Below are 13,543 nucleotides of genomic sequence, written 5' to 3' on the forward strand. Positions count from 1 at the left end.
TCCCTGAAAAAAATTTTTTTTATATAGATTATATGTGAGCAGTCATGCAAAACATATTTGTATATTAGCCATACTGTGGGAAAAAAAACATAGCACTCCTCTCCTCCCAAAAAAGACAAGAAAAATAAAATTTAAAAAGTATGCTTCACTCTGCAGTCAGACCCTATCAATTCTTTCTCTAAAGGTGGATAGCATTTTCCATCATAAGTCCTTCAGAATTGTCTTAGAACATTTTATCATGAGACTAGCCAAGTCATTCACAGTTGATCATAATACAGTATTGCTGTTACTGTGTTCTGGTTCTGCTCACTTCACTTTGCATCCATTCATAGAAGTCTTCCCAGGTTACCTTTAGTTTTCTTTTTAATCTTATATATTTTATTTTTTATATTTGAAAAGCATAACTCTGAAAAAAAGTCCATAGAGAGTTTTTACCAGACTGCCGAACAGGGGCTCTATGACACAAAAAAGGTTAAGAATCCTTAGGCTATAGCAACAACCAGATAGTCCTAATGTGTTGACTCAGTTCATGCCATGTTTGTGCATGAGTCTTATTAGAATTCCTTATCCAGTCCACTGAGTAAACTTCTGTTGCCAAGTTCCTACCAGTCAGGGAGGAAAATGTGTAAGTGGAATTCTCTAATGGGTTAGAATGAATGTTTGAATGCTCTAATCAGCAGCAGAATAGATGTGAAAATCATTAAGCATCAGAAATGAGTTTGCAACAAATCTAGTATATAGCATCAGGGCTAGTGTAGAGCTAATAATAAAGGGACAGAGTCTCCTTCTTAACGTGGGTCCATGGATAGATTTCAGAGGGTCCATGAACTTGAATGGGAAGGAAAATACATCTTTATTTTCACTAACCCTTGGTTTTCTTTGTATCCTCTGTATTTTGTTTTGTGCGTTTAAGAACATTATTTTGAGAATGAGTCAATAGGCTTCACCAGACAGTCAAATACCAAGTCCATGAAACTCAAAAAGGTTAAGAACCCCTGCCTTAGTTGTATGTATTATCTACAGGCAGACTTAGAATAGGAGGGATATTTTGTTGTTCAGTTGTTCAGTCATGTCTAATTCTTTGTGACTCCATGTACCATAGCATGGGGGGCCCTTCTGTCCTCCACTATCTCTTGAAGTCTGTCCAGACTCATGCTTATTGCTTCTAAGATACTATCTATTCATCTCGTCCTCTGCCACCTCCCTTTCCTTTTGCCTTCAGTCTTTCCCGATATTAGGGTCTTTTCCAGTGAGTCCTCTCTACTTCTTATCATGTGGCCAAAGTATTTAAGCTTCAGCTTCAGCATTTGACTTTCTGGTAAATAGCTTGAATTAATTTCTTTAAATATTGACTGATTTGATTTCTTTGCTGTCCAAGGGATTCTCAAAGGACTCTCAAGGGACCACAATGCAAAAGCACCACAATTCTACAGCTCTCAGTTTTCCTCATAGTCCAACTCTCACAGCCATACATTGCTACTAGAAAAACAATAGCTTTGACTATGTGGACCTTTGTTGACAAGGCGACGTCTCTGCTTTTTAGTGTCTTGTTGAGATTTGCTATAGCTTTCCTTCCGAAGAGTAAGCATCTTTTAATTTCATTGCTGTAGTTTCCATCTGCAGTGATCTTGGAGCTCAAGAATATAAAATCTGAAATTGCTTTCATTTCTTCTCCCTCTGTTTGCCTGCAAGTAATAGGATCAGTTGCCAAGATCTTAGGTTTTTGATGTTAAGCGTCAAGCCAACTTTTATACTCTTCTTTCAGCATCATCAAGAGGCTTCTTAATTCATCTTTACTTTCTGTCATAGAGTGATATAATCTGCATATCTGAGATTATTGGTGTTTCTTACAGTACCTTAATTCCAGCTTTTAGTTCATCCAGCCTGGCATTTTTCATGATGAGATCTGCATATAAGTTAAATAAATAAGGTGACAATATATAGCCTTGTTGTACTCCTTTTCCAATCTTAAACCAATTAGTTGTTCCACATTCAGTTCTAACTATTGCTTTTCACCCCACATACAGGTTCCTCAGGAGACAAATACTGGTACTCCTTTGAGGATTTGCCACAATTTGTTGTGATGCACACAAAGACTTTAGTGTAGTCAATGAAACAGAAGTAGATGTTTTTCTGGAATTCCCTTCCTTTCTCCATAATCCAGCAAATGTTGGCAATTTGGTCTCTAGTTCCTCTGCCTCTTTGAAAACCAGCCTGCTCTTCTGCTAATTTTTGGTTCACATATTGCTAAAGCCTAGCTTGCAGAATTGTAAGCATAATGTTGCTGGTATATGAAATGAATGCAGTTGTTTGTTATTTTAACATTCCTTGGCATTGCCCTTCTTTAGGATTGGAATGTAAACAGATCTTTTCCAATCCAGTGGCCACTGTTATGTTTCCCAAATTTGCTGGCATATTGCTTTAAGAGAATCCTCTTTTAGGGCTTTAAATAGCTCATCTGGAATTTTATCACCTCCACTAGCCTTATTGTTAGCAATGTTTCCTAAGGCCCACTTGACTTCATTCTCCAGAATGTCTAGCTCTGGATCAGTAACCACACCAGTTTATCAGGGATGTTAAGATCTTTCTTGAATCATTCTTTTGTGTATTCTTGCCACCTCTTCTTAATCTCTTCTGCTTCTGTTAAATCCCAACTGTTTTTGATTTTTATCATGGCCATTTTTATATGAAACTTTCCCTTGATATCTCTGGATCACTGATCACTGCCACTTCCTCCCCACCCACACTCCCAATCACTGCCTTGTCATGGCAGAGGGGCTTGCATAGTTCAGTGAATCTATAACCTATGTTATGCAAGGTTACCCAAAATGGACAGGTCATAGTGGAGAGTTCTGACAAAGAGAAGGAAATGACAAACCACTCCAGCATCTTCGCTGAGAAAACCTTATAGACAGTACTAAAATGATAAAGGAGATGACACAGGATGATGAGCCAATAGTCTACTGGAGAAGAGTGGAGGACAATTACAAGTAGTTCCAGCAGTAATGAAGTGGCTGGTCCAAAGACAAAAGGAAGCTCAGTTTTGGACGCATCTGGTGACAAAAAGAAAGTCTGATGCTGTAAAAACCAATATCACATAAGAACCAAGGTAAGCTGGATGTCATTAAGCAGGAGAAAGAAAGATTAAACATCAATATCTTGGGTGTCAGTGAACTTAAATGGATGGGAATGACTGAATTTAATTCAGATGATCACTACATGTCCTACTGTGGGCAAAAAAGAAACCCTTATAGACCTCATAGTCAATAAAATAGTGAGAAAAGCAGTACTGGGGTATAATCTCAAAAATATTTATAGCAGTTCTTTTTGTGATGGCAAAGAATTGGAAATTGAGGGGATACCCATCAATTATGGAATGGCTAAACGAGTTGTGGTATATGAATGTAATGGAATACTATTATACCATAAGAAATGATGAGCAGGTGAATTTCAGAAAAACCTGGAAAGACTTACATGAACTGATGCTGAGTGAAGTAAGCAGAACCAGGAGAACCTTGTACAGAGCAATAGCAACATTGTGCTATAAACTATGATAGACATAGCTGTTCTCAGCAATACAATGATCCAAGACAATTCCAAAAGACTTATGATGGAAAATAATATCCATATCCAGAGAAAGAACTATGGAGCCTGAATGCAGATTGAAGCATAATATTTTCACTTTTTTGTTGTTTTTTTCTTATCTTGTGGTTTTTCCCTTTTGTTCTGATTCTTCTTTTACAATATGATTAATGTGGAAATATGTTTAACATGATTGTACATGTATAACTTATATCAGATTGCTGGCTGTCTTGGGGAGGGAAGAAGGGAGAAAAATTTGCTACTCAAAATTTTACAAAAATGAGTGCTGAAAACTATCTTTACATGTAAATGGGGAAAAAATACTATTAAGGGGAAAAAACCCAACTCTATGCTCCAACCACTGATGCCAAAGAGGCCAAAGTTGATGAGTTCTATGAAGACTTAACAACATCATCTAGAAACAACAACGATAAAAAAAGATGTCACATTCTTCATAGGGGACTGGAATGCTAAAGTAGGAAATCAAAAGATAATTGAATAACAAACAAATTTGACTCTGGAGTACAAAATGAAGCAAGGCAGAGACTGAGTTTGTCGAGATAACTCACTAGTCATAGTGTACACTTTTTCAGCAACCTAAAACACAACTCCATACGTGGACATCACCAGATGTTCAATATCAAAATCAGATTGATTATTTATATACTTTGCAGCCAAAGGTGGACAAGCTGTATACAATCAGTTAAAACAAGACCTGGAGATGGCCGTGGCTCAGATCATGAGCTGCTTACTGCAAAATTCAGATTTAAATTTAAGAAAGCAGGGAAAACCATTAGACAAATAGGTATGACCTAAATAACATCTGTTATGAATATGAAGTGGAGGTGATGAGTAGATTTAAGGGATTAGATATGGCAGATAGAATGCTTGAGGAGCTATGGGCAGAGGTCTACAACATTGTACAGGAGGCAGCAACAAAAAACATTCCAGAGAAAAAGAAGAGCAAAGAAGCAAAAGAGCTGTCTGGTGAGGCTTTACACAGAGCTGAGGAAAGAAGGAAAGCAAAAGGGAAAGGAGAAAAGGAAAGATATATCCAACTAAATGCAGAATTCCAGAGGATAGCAAGGAGAGAGAAAGTTTCCTTAAATGAGCAATGCCAAGAAGTAGAATGGGAATGGGAAAGACAAGAGGTCTCTTCAAGGAGAGACACTAATGCCGCCATTATAGCCATTGGCAATAGCTGCTGCCTTCACAGCTCCACAGTCCAAATGACCCGCCTTCCTGACTGTGGCAATACACAGTTTTCAGAAAGATCTTTTTACCCCACTCATCATCTGCATGGATTTTCATACCATATTAGAAGGGTGAATAAATCCTCATACAATGAAGCAAATCAGGTAAAGATGTGAATGGAAAGGAACAGGCAATGAGATCCTGGACTGAAACGTAGTTTGCCCAGTCATGGTGCTTTCTCAATTGCTCATGCTACCATGAATATTAAAACCCTCTTTTTTTTTTCTTCCTGGAAATAGATGGATGGAATCGTAAGTTAGCTTTGATCATTATCAGTTTTCATGATGACACAAAAGATATCTGACTGGTTGAGACAGCCTCCATAAGCAGCAGCGATGGTATTTTTGGCTCCTTGCCATTTATAACATGGTATGGACAGGTTGTGGCAAATAGGAGCCATGCAGTCTTTTGGCCATGTCTGCTTACACTGCAATAAATATTTGAGGTGAGGGGGGAGGGCCTGGGAGTGAGAGCAAGGCAGGTAGAGGTATGTGCTATTCTTTTTTTAACAGCTAATGCTATTTCCCCAAGTGTATATAGTTCCAGAGTAAATCAATCAATCTTAGTTTCCCCTCCTTTTCTCATCTTTTTTTTCTTATTTTTTTTTAATTTTTAAAAATTCCGAATTTGAACACCAAAAAAAAGCATTTCCATACACATAGAACACAAAAAGAGGATTCTGTATGCAACTGTCAATATCCTTTTCTTGCAGCTTGCTTTAACAGAAAAGAAAATGATTGATTTTACATATTATTTTCAAAACTATCCTGCTTGACTGTGCTTCCTTCTGAACTTCCTTCTATTCTCTTGTCTTCATTTAAAAAAATACTATAATGGCCCTCTTTTCCCTCCCATCATTGTTACTAATTTCTCCTCTCCCTGACATCTCCCTGAATTAAAAACAGCTTTTAAAAAAAACAAAAACAAAACCCTTGTAGTAAATAAGCACAATCAAGCAAAATAAATCCATATGTTGACCATATCTGCAAATATGTCTTGCTGTACCTTGTTTCCATCACCTCTATGTTAGGAGGTAGGTAACATGCTTCATCATAGGTCCTTTGGAGACATAGCTGGTCATTGCATTGATCAGATTTAAGCCTTTCAGAGTTCCTTTTCTTTATAGTGTTGTTGACCTCTTATAAATTGTTTTGATTCTCCTCACTTTACCCTGTGTCCTTTCATGCAATCTAGGATTCTCTGAAATTGTCTCTTTTGTAATTTCTTAGAATGCAGCAATATTTCATTACATTTATATATCACAATTAATTACTTCAGCTTCTCCCACAGTTATATAAAAGGCAAGCTAAGGTAACCCCTTAGATTTTAGTTATTTGCTTTTCTTTTTCTTTTTTCCTTCCTTTTTAGTCTTCCCTCCAGGATCAAGAAATTTGTTTTATTGCAATTATTCCCTCTTGACAACATTATGTTCTCTATCTGCACTTGTTTCACTCCTGAATTTGATGAAATTTTACAACAAAAACTGTGTGTTTATATGTGTTAAACCCTCTTTTCTCCATTTCAGATAAGAGTGAACTTCATCTGATGCCTACTCCTTCCACACCTTTTTCTGTCTTTGTATATTTTTCTCACATACTCCAATTGTGAAAAATATCAAGTTCTACCATCTTATTCTTCTTTTCTACACCAGTGTATTCTTTCTTTTGCTCTTCCTTCTCATTTTTTCAACAAACCCGCAGAACCCTAGGTCATCTGTTTTTCTTATTTCAGTCTCTTGATACCTTTTGAAGACATTAAGTTTCTAAAGGGACACTTGTTTCTTTACTCCCTATTTAAATGTTAGCATTATATAATTATATAGCTTTTTTACATGCAGTTACAATATACATCCAATTGCTTAAATAAATTTATTTTTCTAGGGTTTTTTTTTGGACTCATGTTTATATTTCACAATTCTTATTCAGCTCTAGGCTACTTATCAGAAATGTTTGGTGGTGCTCTCTTCCATTAAAATTCCACTGTTAGCCCTGTAGAATGAGACTTAAACTTTTCAAGTCAAGGCATTCTTGGTTGGAAGCCTGATGTGGGAATTCTGGATTTTGACCAGTGACGTGCCTGTAGGCCTCCGGCTGACCTCTTGTGTAGTTTTGGGATGGAAGAAGTTTCTCACTGGATTTCTTGATCATTATTCTGTCTGTTGTAAACTGCAGGGTATTGCCGGAGTGGGTCTGTGGGAACTGGGAAGTGTGCCTCCATCTTAGCAGCAAGTCCCCTTCTCTTCTGTTTCTCTCCCCATTTCTAAAATGGTTGAAGAAGAGAGAGGAAATAAAAGACTAAAGGTGGGGGAAGGGACTCATAGAAAGGAGAACCATTCTAAGATCATAGGATTTTCAAGTTGGAAGGGGAAGTCAGGGATTGTCTAGTCCAGTTACCATTTTTGCTTTGCTTCAAGCTCTGGTAATAGTCATAAACTATTGGGTGAGATGGTTTTTTAAAATCCCAAATACCTGAAAATTCTTCAATAAATATTAATAGATTTTTGTAGATGAAGCTTACTGTGTTAAGGAGCTGTGCCCACAGGAACATACTGCATAGTTAAAGAGACAGGAGATACATATATATACATACATACACATATATATACACACACACACACACATATATACATATAACATATATACACACATATACATATACATATATATATATATGTATATATAAACAGTAAGAGTTCATGTTGTTTGTCCTTCATTCTTGAAGAGGACCATGACATCAGGGAGGTGATGCCATGACATGCAAGTGAATTGGATTTAAGTGAGGGAGGGCTGTGCAAAGCCACCAACCTCACTTTCTCTTGGGGAGCCATCTGGATCTGGTGGCAAGATATAGATCAGGATGATTGCAGTTGGCTCTGGATACTGGGAGACCTTGACTTTTTTCAGCTAAGGTCTTTAACAGGTCTCAGTTTGACTGAGGCAAAGCCCACTCAGTGATTAAGGCTAGGTAAGAAATGAGGCAGAGAATGGCCTCTTTTACCTATTCAAAGGAAAAAATTCAGTCTGGGAGGAGAAGACCCTCAGGGTTTCTGGCCAAAACAGAAACAATTACTATATATATTCCCCCCAAAGGGTCCAAACAATGACTAAGTAGGGCTTGGCCTGGGACCTGTTGTTGGCCGATCATTGAGAACCAGAGTGATTTGGGTTTAAGGCATGGTCCTTAAGAAAAAAAGCTGGCCTATAAACCTCAAGATATCTTGTGATGTTTCATCTGAGTCCAGTGGCAAGATATCGATCAGGATGACTGTAGAAGGCCCTAAACAACCAGGGAGTCAAATGACAAAATACACTTTCTGGTTTTTAAGACAGTACAAGATCTGCCAGCACAAGGTGAGATTTGTGGGGCAGGGAAGTTGAGCTGTGACTTAAAGGATTTGATTGGGTAGAAAGGAGAACATTTCAGTCACAGAAAAGGTCATAAAAAAAAGGTGGAGGCAAGAGAGCACTAGGGTGTCTTGAGGACTTGTGGATGGATTCTCTGGGGTTGGAAAAGAGTTCCTACGGGAGAGTAGTGGCTGGAAATACAAGATCATGGAGGACTTTTAATACCTGGTTAAGGAATTTTGACTTTATCACAGAATCACAGAGTTATAAGGGTGCTCAAAGTTTTGTTTCAGTCAATATTGGACTTAGATTCTCTATAATATCTCTAATGAGAAGTCATCTAGCCTTTGTTTGGGTACTTCAAATGAAGAAGAATATATTAACTCCATTCCACCATCGGGTAGCTCAAGTTGTTTTAAGGATTTCTTCCTTAGGCCAAGCCCAAACCTACTTTCTTTGTTCTTTATGCCCGTCCTACAGTGATTTTGTCTGTTAGAAACAGGCAGAAAAAGCCTAATCCTGACAGCCCTTTAAATACTTGAAGGTGCCTGTCATGTCTCTCTCAGGCTTCTTTTCTCCAGGCTAAATATTTCCAGTTTGTTCAACTTATCTTCATGTGACCAGATCTCAAAGCCTTTCTCCATTCTTCTACTGCTGTTCTGAATCCTCTCTTAAGGCGTGATGCCAAGAACTAAACATTGCACCCCATGTGGGGTCTGCGTAAGGCAAAGTGCAACAAGATTGCCACTTCTTTCACTCTGGACACTATGCTATTAATGTGGCCCAAGATCATATCTTTTTTTAGGTGCTATGTTGTACTACTTACTAATGTTGAGGGGTTTTAAACACATGAATGGTATCAAAGGAGATATTTAAAAAGAAATACCAAAATCTGGAATTTTAGAGCTCAAAAGAACTTCAGAGGCTATTTAATAAAACCATTTTACTTTAGAGCTGTAAAAACTGAGGCTTAGATAGTTTAAGTGACTTATCCAAGGCCACACAACTAGAGGCAAAGCTGAGACTAAAAACAAGCCTCACTTAGATAACAGTGCAATGATTATAAGGTATTTTCGTGTTTTTCCTTTAGAGCAGGATAAAGCTAACAGAAAGGTAAGTGAATGAAAACATAGAACTGAACAGACTTGGGAAAAAAGGATTTGAAAGATTTATGGCATCCTATTCACTAAAACAGTAAAAAATATACATAGTCTCAGGAATACATGGTATTTGAATAAAAATCAAGTGCTACAGCACGAAGAAATAAAAGTAGAAAGGCAGAAAAAACGTTTGCTTTACAGACTACATTATAATAAAAACATCAATTTTAAAAGAAAGCCTGAGCTCCCAGCATAGTGTTCTTTCCTATATGTGTATATGTACATGTGTATGTATGTCTATATATATATATATACATATTATATATATATAATATCCATGGTATGCGTGTATATACAGATAATAAATGATATATAACATACTATTTACAATGTATGAATATATGTGTGTGTGCACATATACGCGTGTTATTGTTGTTCAGTCATGTCCAGCTCTTTGTGACCCCATGGACCATCCTCCATTCTCTCCCCAAGTTTGTCCAAGCCCATGCTCGTTGCTTCCATGACACTGTCTATCCATCTCGTCCTCTGCTGTCCCCTTCTCCTTTTGCCTTCTGTCTTTCTCAGTAAGTCCTGTCTTCTCATCGTGTGGCCAAAATATTCAAGTTTCAGCTTCGTGCGTATATAGACATATTCATATGCATACACACATATATATGGAATCTCACAGCTCCTCTTTTATATTCTAGGGCTGTCCAATGTCCTGTTAGCTGAGGATTGCCCCTTATGTCACTGTTTGATTCCATTGGCTATGAAATAACTATTGGGACTGACTTGTGTACAATGCCCCCCCCTTTTTTTTTACCTCATCTCCCTCATTTACTCCTTGTTCATTACCAAAAACTTGAGTTGCATTGAGACTTCTCACCTTTAGGGATCTGCTAAAATCATTTATAGTCTGGGCATGGCGCAAGCCCCTGATGTAGGAAAGTTATGGTAGTAGGTCCCCAGAAGTAGTTATGGGGCAAATACAAATTAACTGGTGGGGAGAGGGCAAGGACAGACTTTTGCCTGTTTTCTGTGTGAACCTAAGTGGGCACAGGTGATGCCTCCAAACATTTCAGTGTGCTTATACAGGGCGGAAGCTCAGTCCCACAGTGAATAGAGTTCCAGGCCTGGAGTCAGGAAGACTCATCTTTGTGAGTTCAAATCTGGCCTCAGACACTTACTAGCAATATGACCCTGGGCAAGTCACTTAACCCTGTTTGCCTCAGTTTCCTCATCTGTAAAATGATCTGAAGAAGGAAATGGCAAACCACTCCAGGGTCTCTGACAAGAAAAACCCAACTGGGGTTATGAAGAGTCAGATATGATTGAAATAACTGAACAACAACAACAACACACCTTTAATTTGAACAAGAGCATATTTGATCTAGGTCAGGACCAAAGTCCTAGTTCGTTGTTGACCAGGAAGAGCTGAGCAGCAGGGTACAATGGAGAACAGGCAAAAGAAATTGTATAAAAGCAATTTTCAAGATTGAAATTTGTTAACGCTACATATTTATGTACGTCCAGGAGCTAATCTTTCAACATAAACATTCTTTAATGCCTGTCTCTCTAGTTTTCCTCAAATGTTTAGTCCAGTAAAGACAAATTTCCAGTATTTAGAATATTGTTTTGAAGGAATACATTATCTCATGCTCATTTAACTGTGGCAAGTCATTTATTTGTCTTATTCTTTCTGCTCAGCAGGTGGCATTTTTGTTCAGTGATTCAATTTATAGCCACATGTGTTTATCTAGTATGACATTTTAATCATGCAAATTAGGATATTCTTAATGAAGGAAAAATTAATTTTGCAACTGCTTGTGGGTTCGTAGTGACAGCTTTGTTAACGCTCTCACATCTCTAATACGGTCAGCAACTTCTCCATAACTGCTGCAAATTGGAGCATTAACTTGCAGGCTAAAGGTTAGAGAATGAAACACATGATCTATTCTCCTCTTCTATGTTGATGTTGCAATAGGTTATTTATTTCAGAGTGTGCATTTTTAGGGCACTATTTCAAAGTTATGCTTCCCACTCCTCCATAATTACCTCTTTCTTTTTAACAATTTGCAGCGAGGCTAAATATGCACCACTCATTGGAGGTTCTTTGGGCAAGACAGACAGAACATTGAAACAAGCCCCCTCAGAATAGTTTGTCTGTACCTCGAGGGTAAAAACAAATGCAGACTTCTCTATTTGAGAACTGCTTTCAGGAGTGACACAGTGAATCATTCTTCCTCCCCAAGTGTCTATCCTGCTTATTCCCTTGCATGACTTCACTCATGAAATTTGAGCTGGGGCAGCGGTGTGAGCCTCTTTCTGAGCTGTGGGTGTTTGTCCAGATTCTATCAGAGCACTGACTTGTAGAAAATTCAGAAATTGTACTTGTCACCTGTTTTCCCTAGTTGCCCTTTGGTTCACCCTGAATTTTACTTGGTGGCACCTGGGCTGATTAGTAATCTGCTTATTCCTATCCGCTTTCAGTGGTGTAACAGTTCTTCTAACTTAGCAAATTAAATCCCAAATCAGAGTCTGTTTTGGATGCTGTTGGGCATTACCCTAACCACAGCAAATTCACTGGCCCAAGATGTTGTGTCATCCTGGAAAGTCTGAATCACACCACATTTTGTCAAAAGACTTGGCTGAACCTCTAAGAGCACATGGTCTTCCCTGGTCAATGTCCCAATAATTCTGTCCAAAAGGCAGACCATCCCATCGTGGGTTATGGGAGACACAGAAGACAAAGAAGTTCATTTCAAACTTCAGCTTTTATTTTATTTACTACATACCTTGAGCAAATCAAAGAATGGACCTCCAATTTTTCCTAGCAAGTGTAGGGCATTCTCATTCTACTATCTTATACCGTGGGGTGAAGCAGTGTTCAAGAAGACTAGCACCTCTGGTGTGAGGACTTGCTAAGCCTTTTCAGTGCTGCTCAACCACCTTTGTTGTCCACAATAACACCTGTGGCTCCACAAAGCTGTAGCCAGCACAGCAGCCATACCCTGGGTAAACGACAGACCTCAAACCCATTGGTGAGTTAAGGGCATGTCTACCGCAAGCATATGAAGATGCCCTCTAGCAGAATGGGCTGATGAGAACAATTTGTTCCAGTAGCCATGAAGGCCGCTGAAGCAAGCGCTGTGGAACATTCGGAGCTTGGTCAAACATCAAAGACACCAAGGTCATCCACTACATTCCAGAACAGTGCAAATTGTCCTGACTTGTCTTGCCACTGGATTTTGATGACTCTGGAAGAGAATATAAGGCTGCCAATCAACTCTGTCTCACTTAAATCCAATTTACCCAGGAGTCAAGATGATAGAATCCTAATAAAGCTGCCCCAATATTCTAACTTCCTTTTGGGCCTCACTGAATAGCAGGCTATCCTGATTTAACAACATAATCTGGCTTTAACCACACCACAGGCCCCCAGACTCAATCATAGGCTTCACTGAACAGCAGGCGCACTACCCTTACCTAGCCATTGCCTCTCCTGCCCCCCTCCCAACTCAATATCTTAACTTCCTCATATATGCCTCACTGCCTCACTAGAACAGCAGGTATGTCCATGAAGTCATGCCCCACTAGAACAGCAGGTATGTCCATGTGATGGAATCCCAGCCACTGCCTCTAGCTAGCCACTGCCCCCACACCCAATCCTCATATTTTTCACAGAAACAGCAGGTATGTCCATATACTCAACCACAACCACATCCATCTAATCTCAGAAAGGACCACAATAGCGAGCCAATCAGAAAGTGGCACCACCAGGATGCTGGAGCAGGATGTGGACCCCAAAACAATAGAAGAGACTTTCCCTAAGTAGGCACCTGAACAGTAATAGCAAAAGCTGTCCTTTAGGTGAACTCATCATGTAGAGAGGCTTATTATAATATAATTTTCATACATATGCTCCCTCCCCCATGGGTTTATCTGTATGCATTCTGGATAATCACATGTGCTGTTCCACCAAGGCTGGGACCCCTCCCCTATAACCTAGTCCCTTCACAAATCCCTCCTGCCTTTTTAATATTCATAATTTCTGTTGTATGATCAGCATCATTACACTATAAAATTGCCTGCCTTGTCTTACTTGGCAGCTGAAGTTGCCAGTTCCTTCTTGGAACTCAGGCTGTTTCTGAGAGTCATTACTCTCAATAAATGCCTGTGCTTGGATTAGAGATGGTCTGAGTCTGTGAATTTTTTCAAGATGAGATCCCGACAACACACCATGAAACTGAAACAGAGACATTG

General features: G+C 38.8%; 1 pseudogene; it reads right to left on the bottom strand.

Annotated features, from left to right (window-relative positions):
* Window positions 1-1,998: 1,998 nt before the first annotated feature.
* LOC118850919 lies at window positions 1,999-7,053 on the bottom strand (annotated as a pseudogene).
* Window positions 7,054-13,543: the final 6,490 nt, after the last annotated feature.

This window comes from Trichosurus vulpecula, chromosome 5 (genome assembly GCF_011100635.1).
Source record: "Trichosurus vulpecula isolate mTriVul1 chromosome 5, mTriVul1.pri, whole genome shotgun sequence".
Taxonomy (NCBI): domain Eukaryota; kingdom Metazoa; phylum Chordata; class Mammalia; order Diprotodontia; family Phalangeridae; genus Trichosurus; species Trichosurus vulpecula.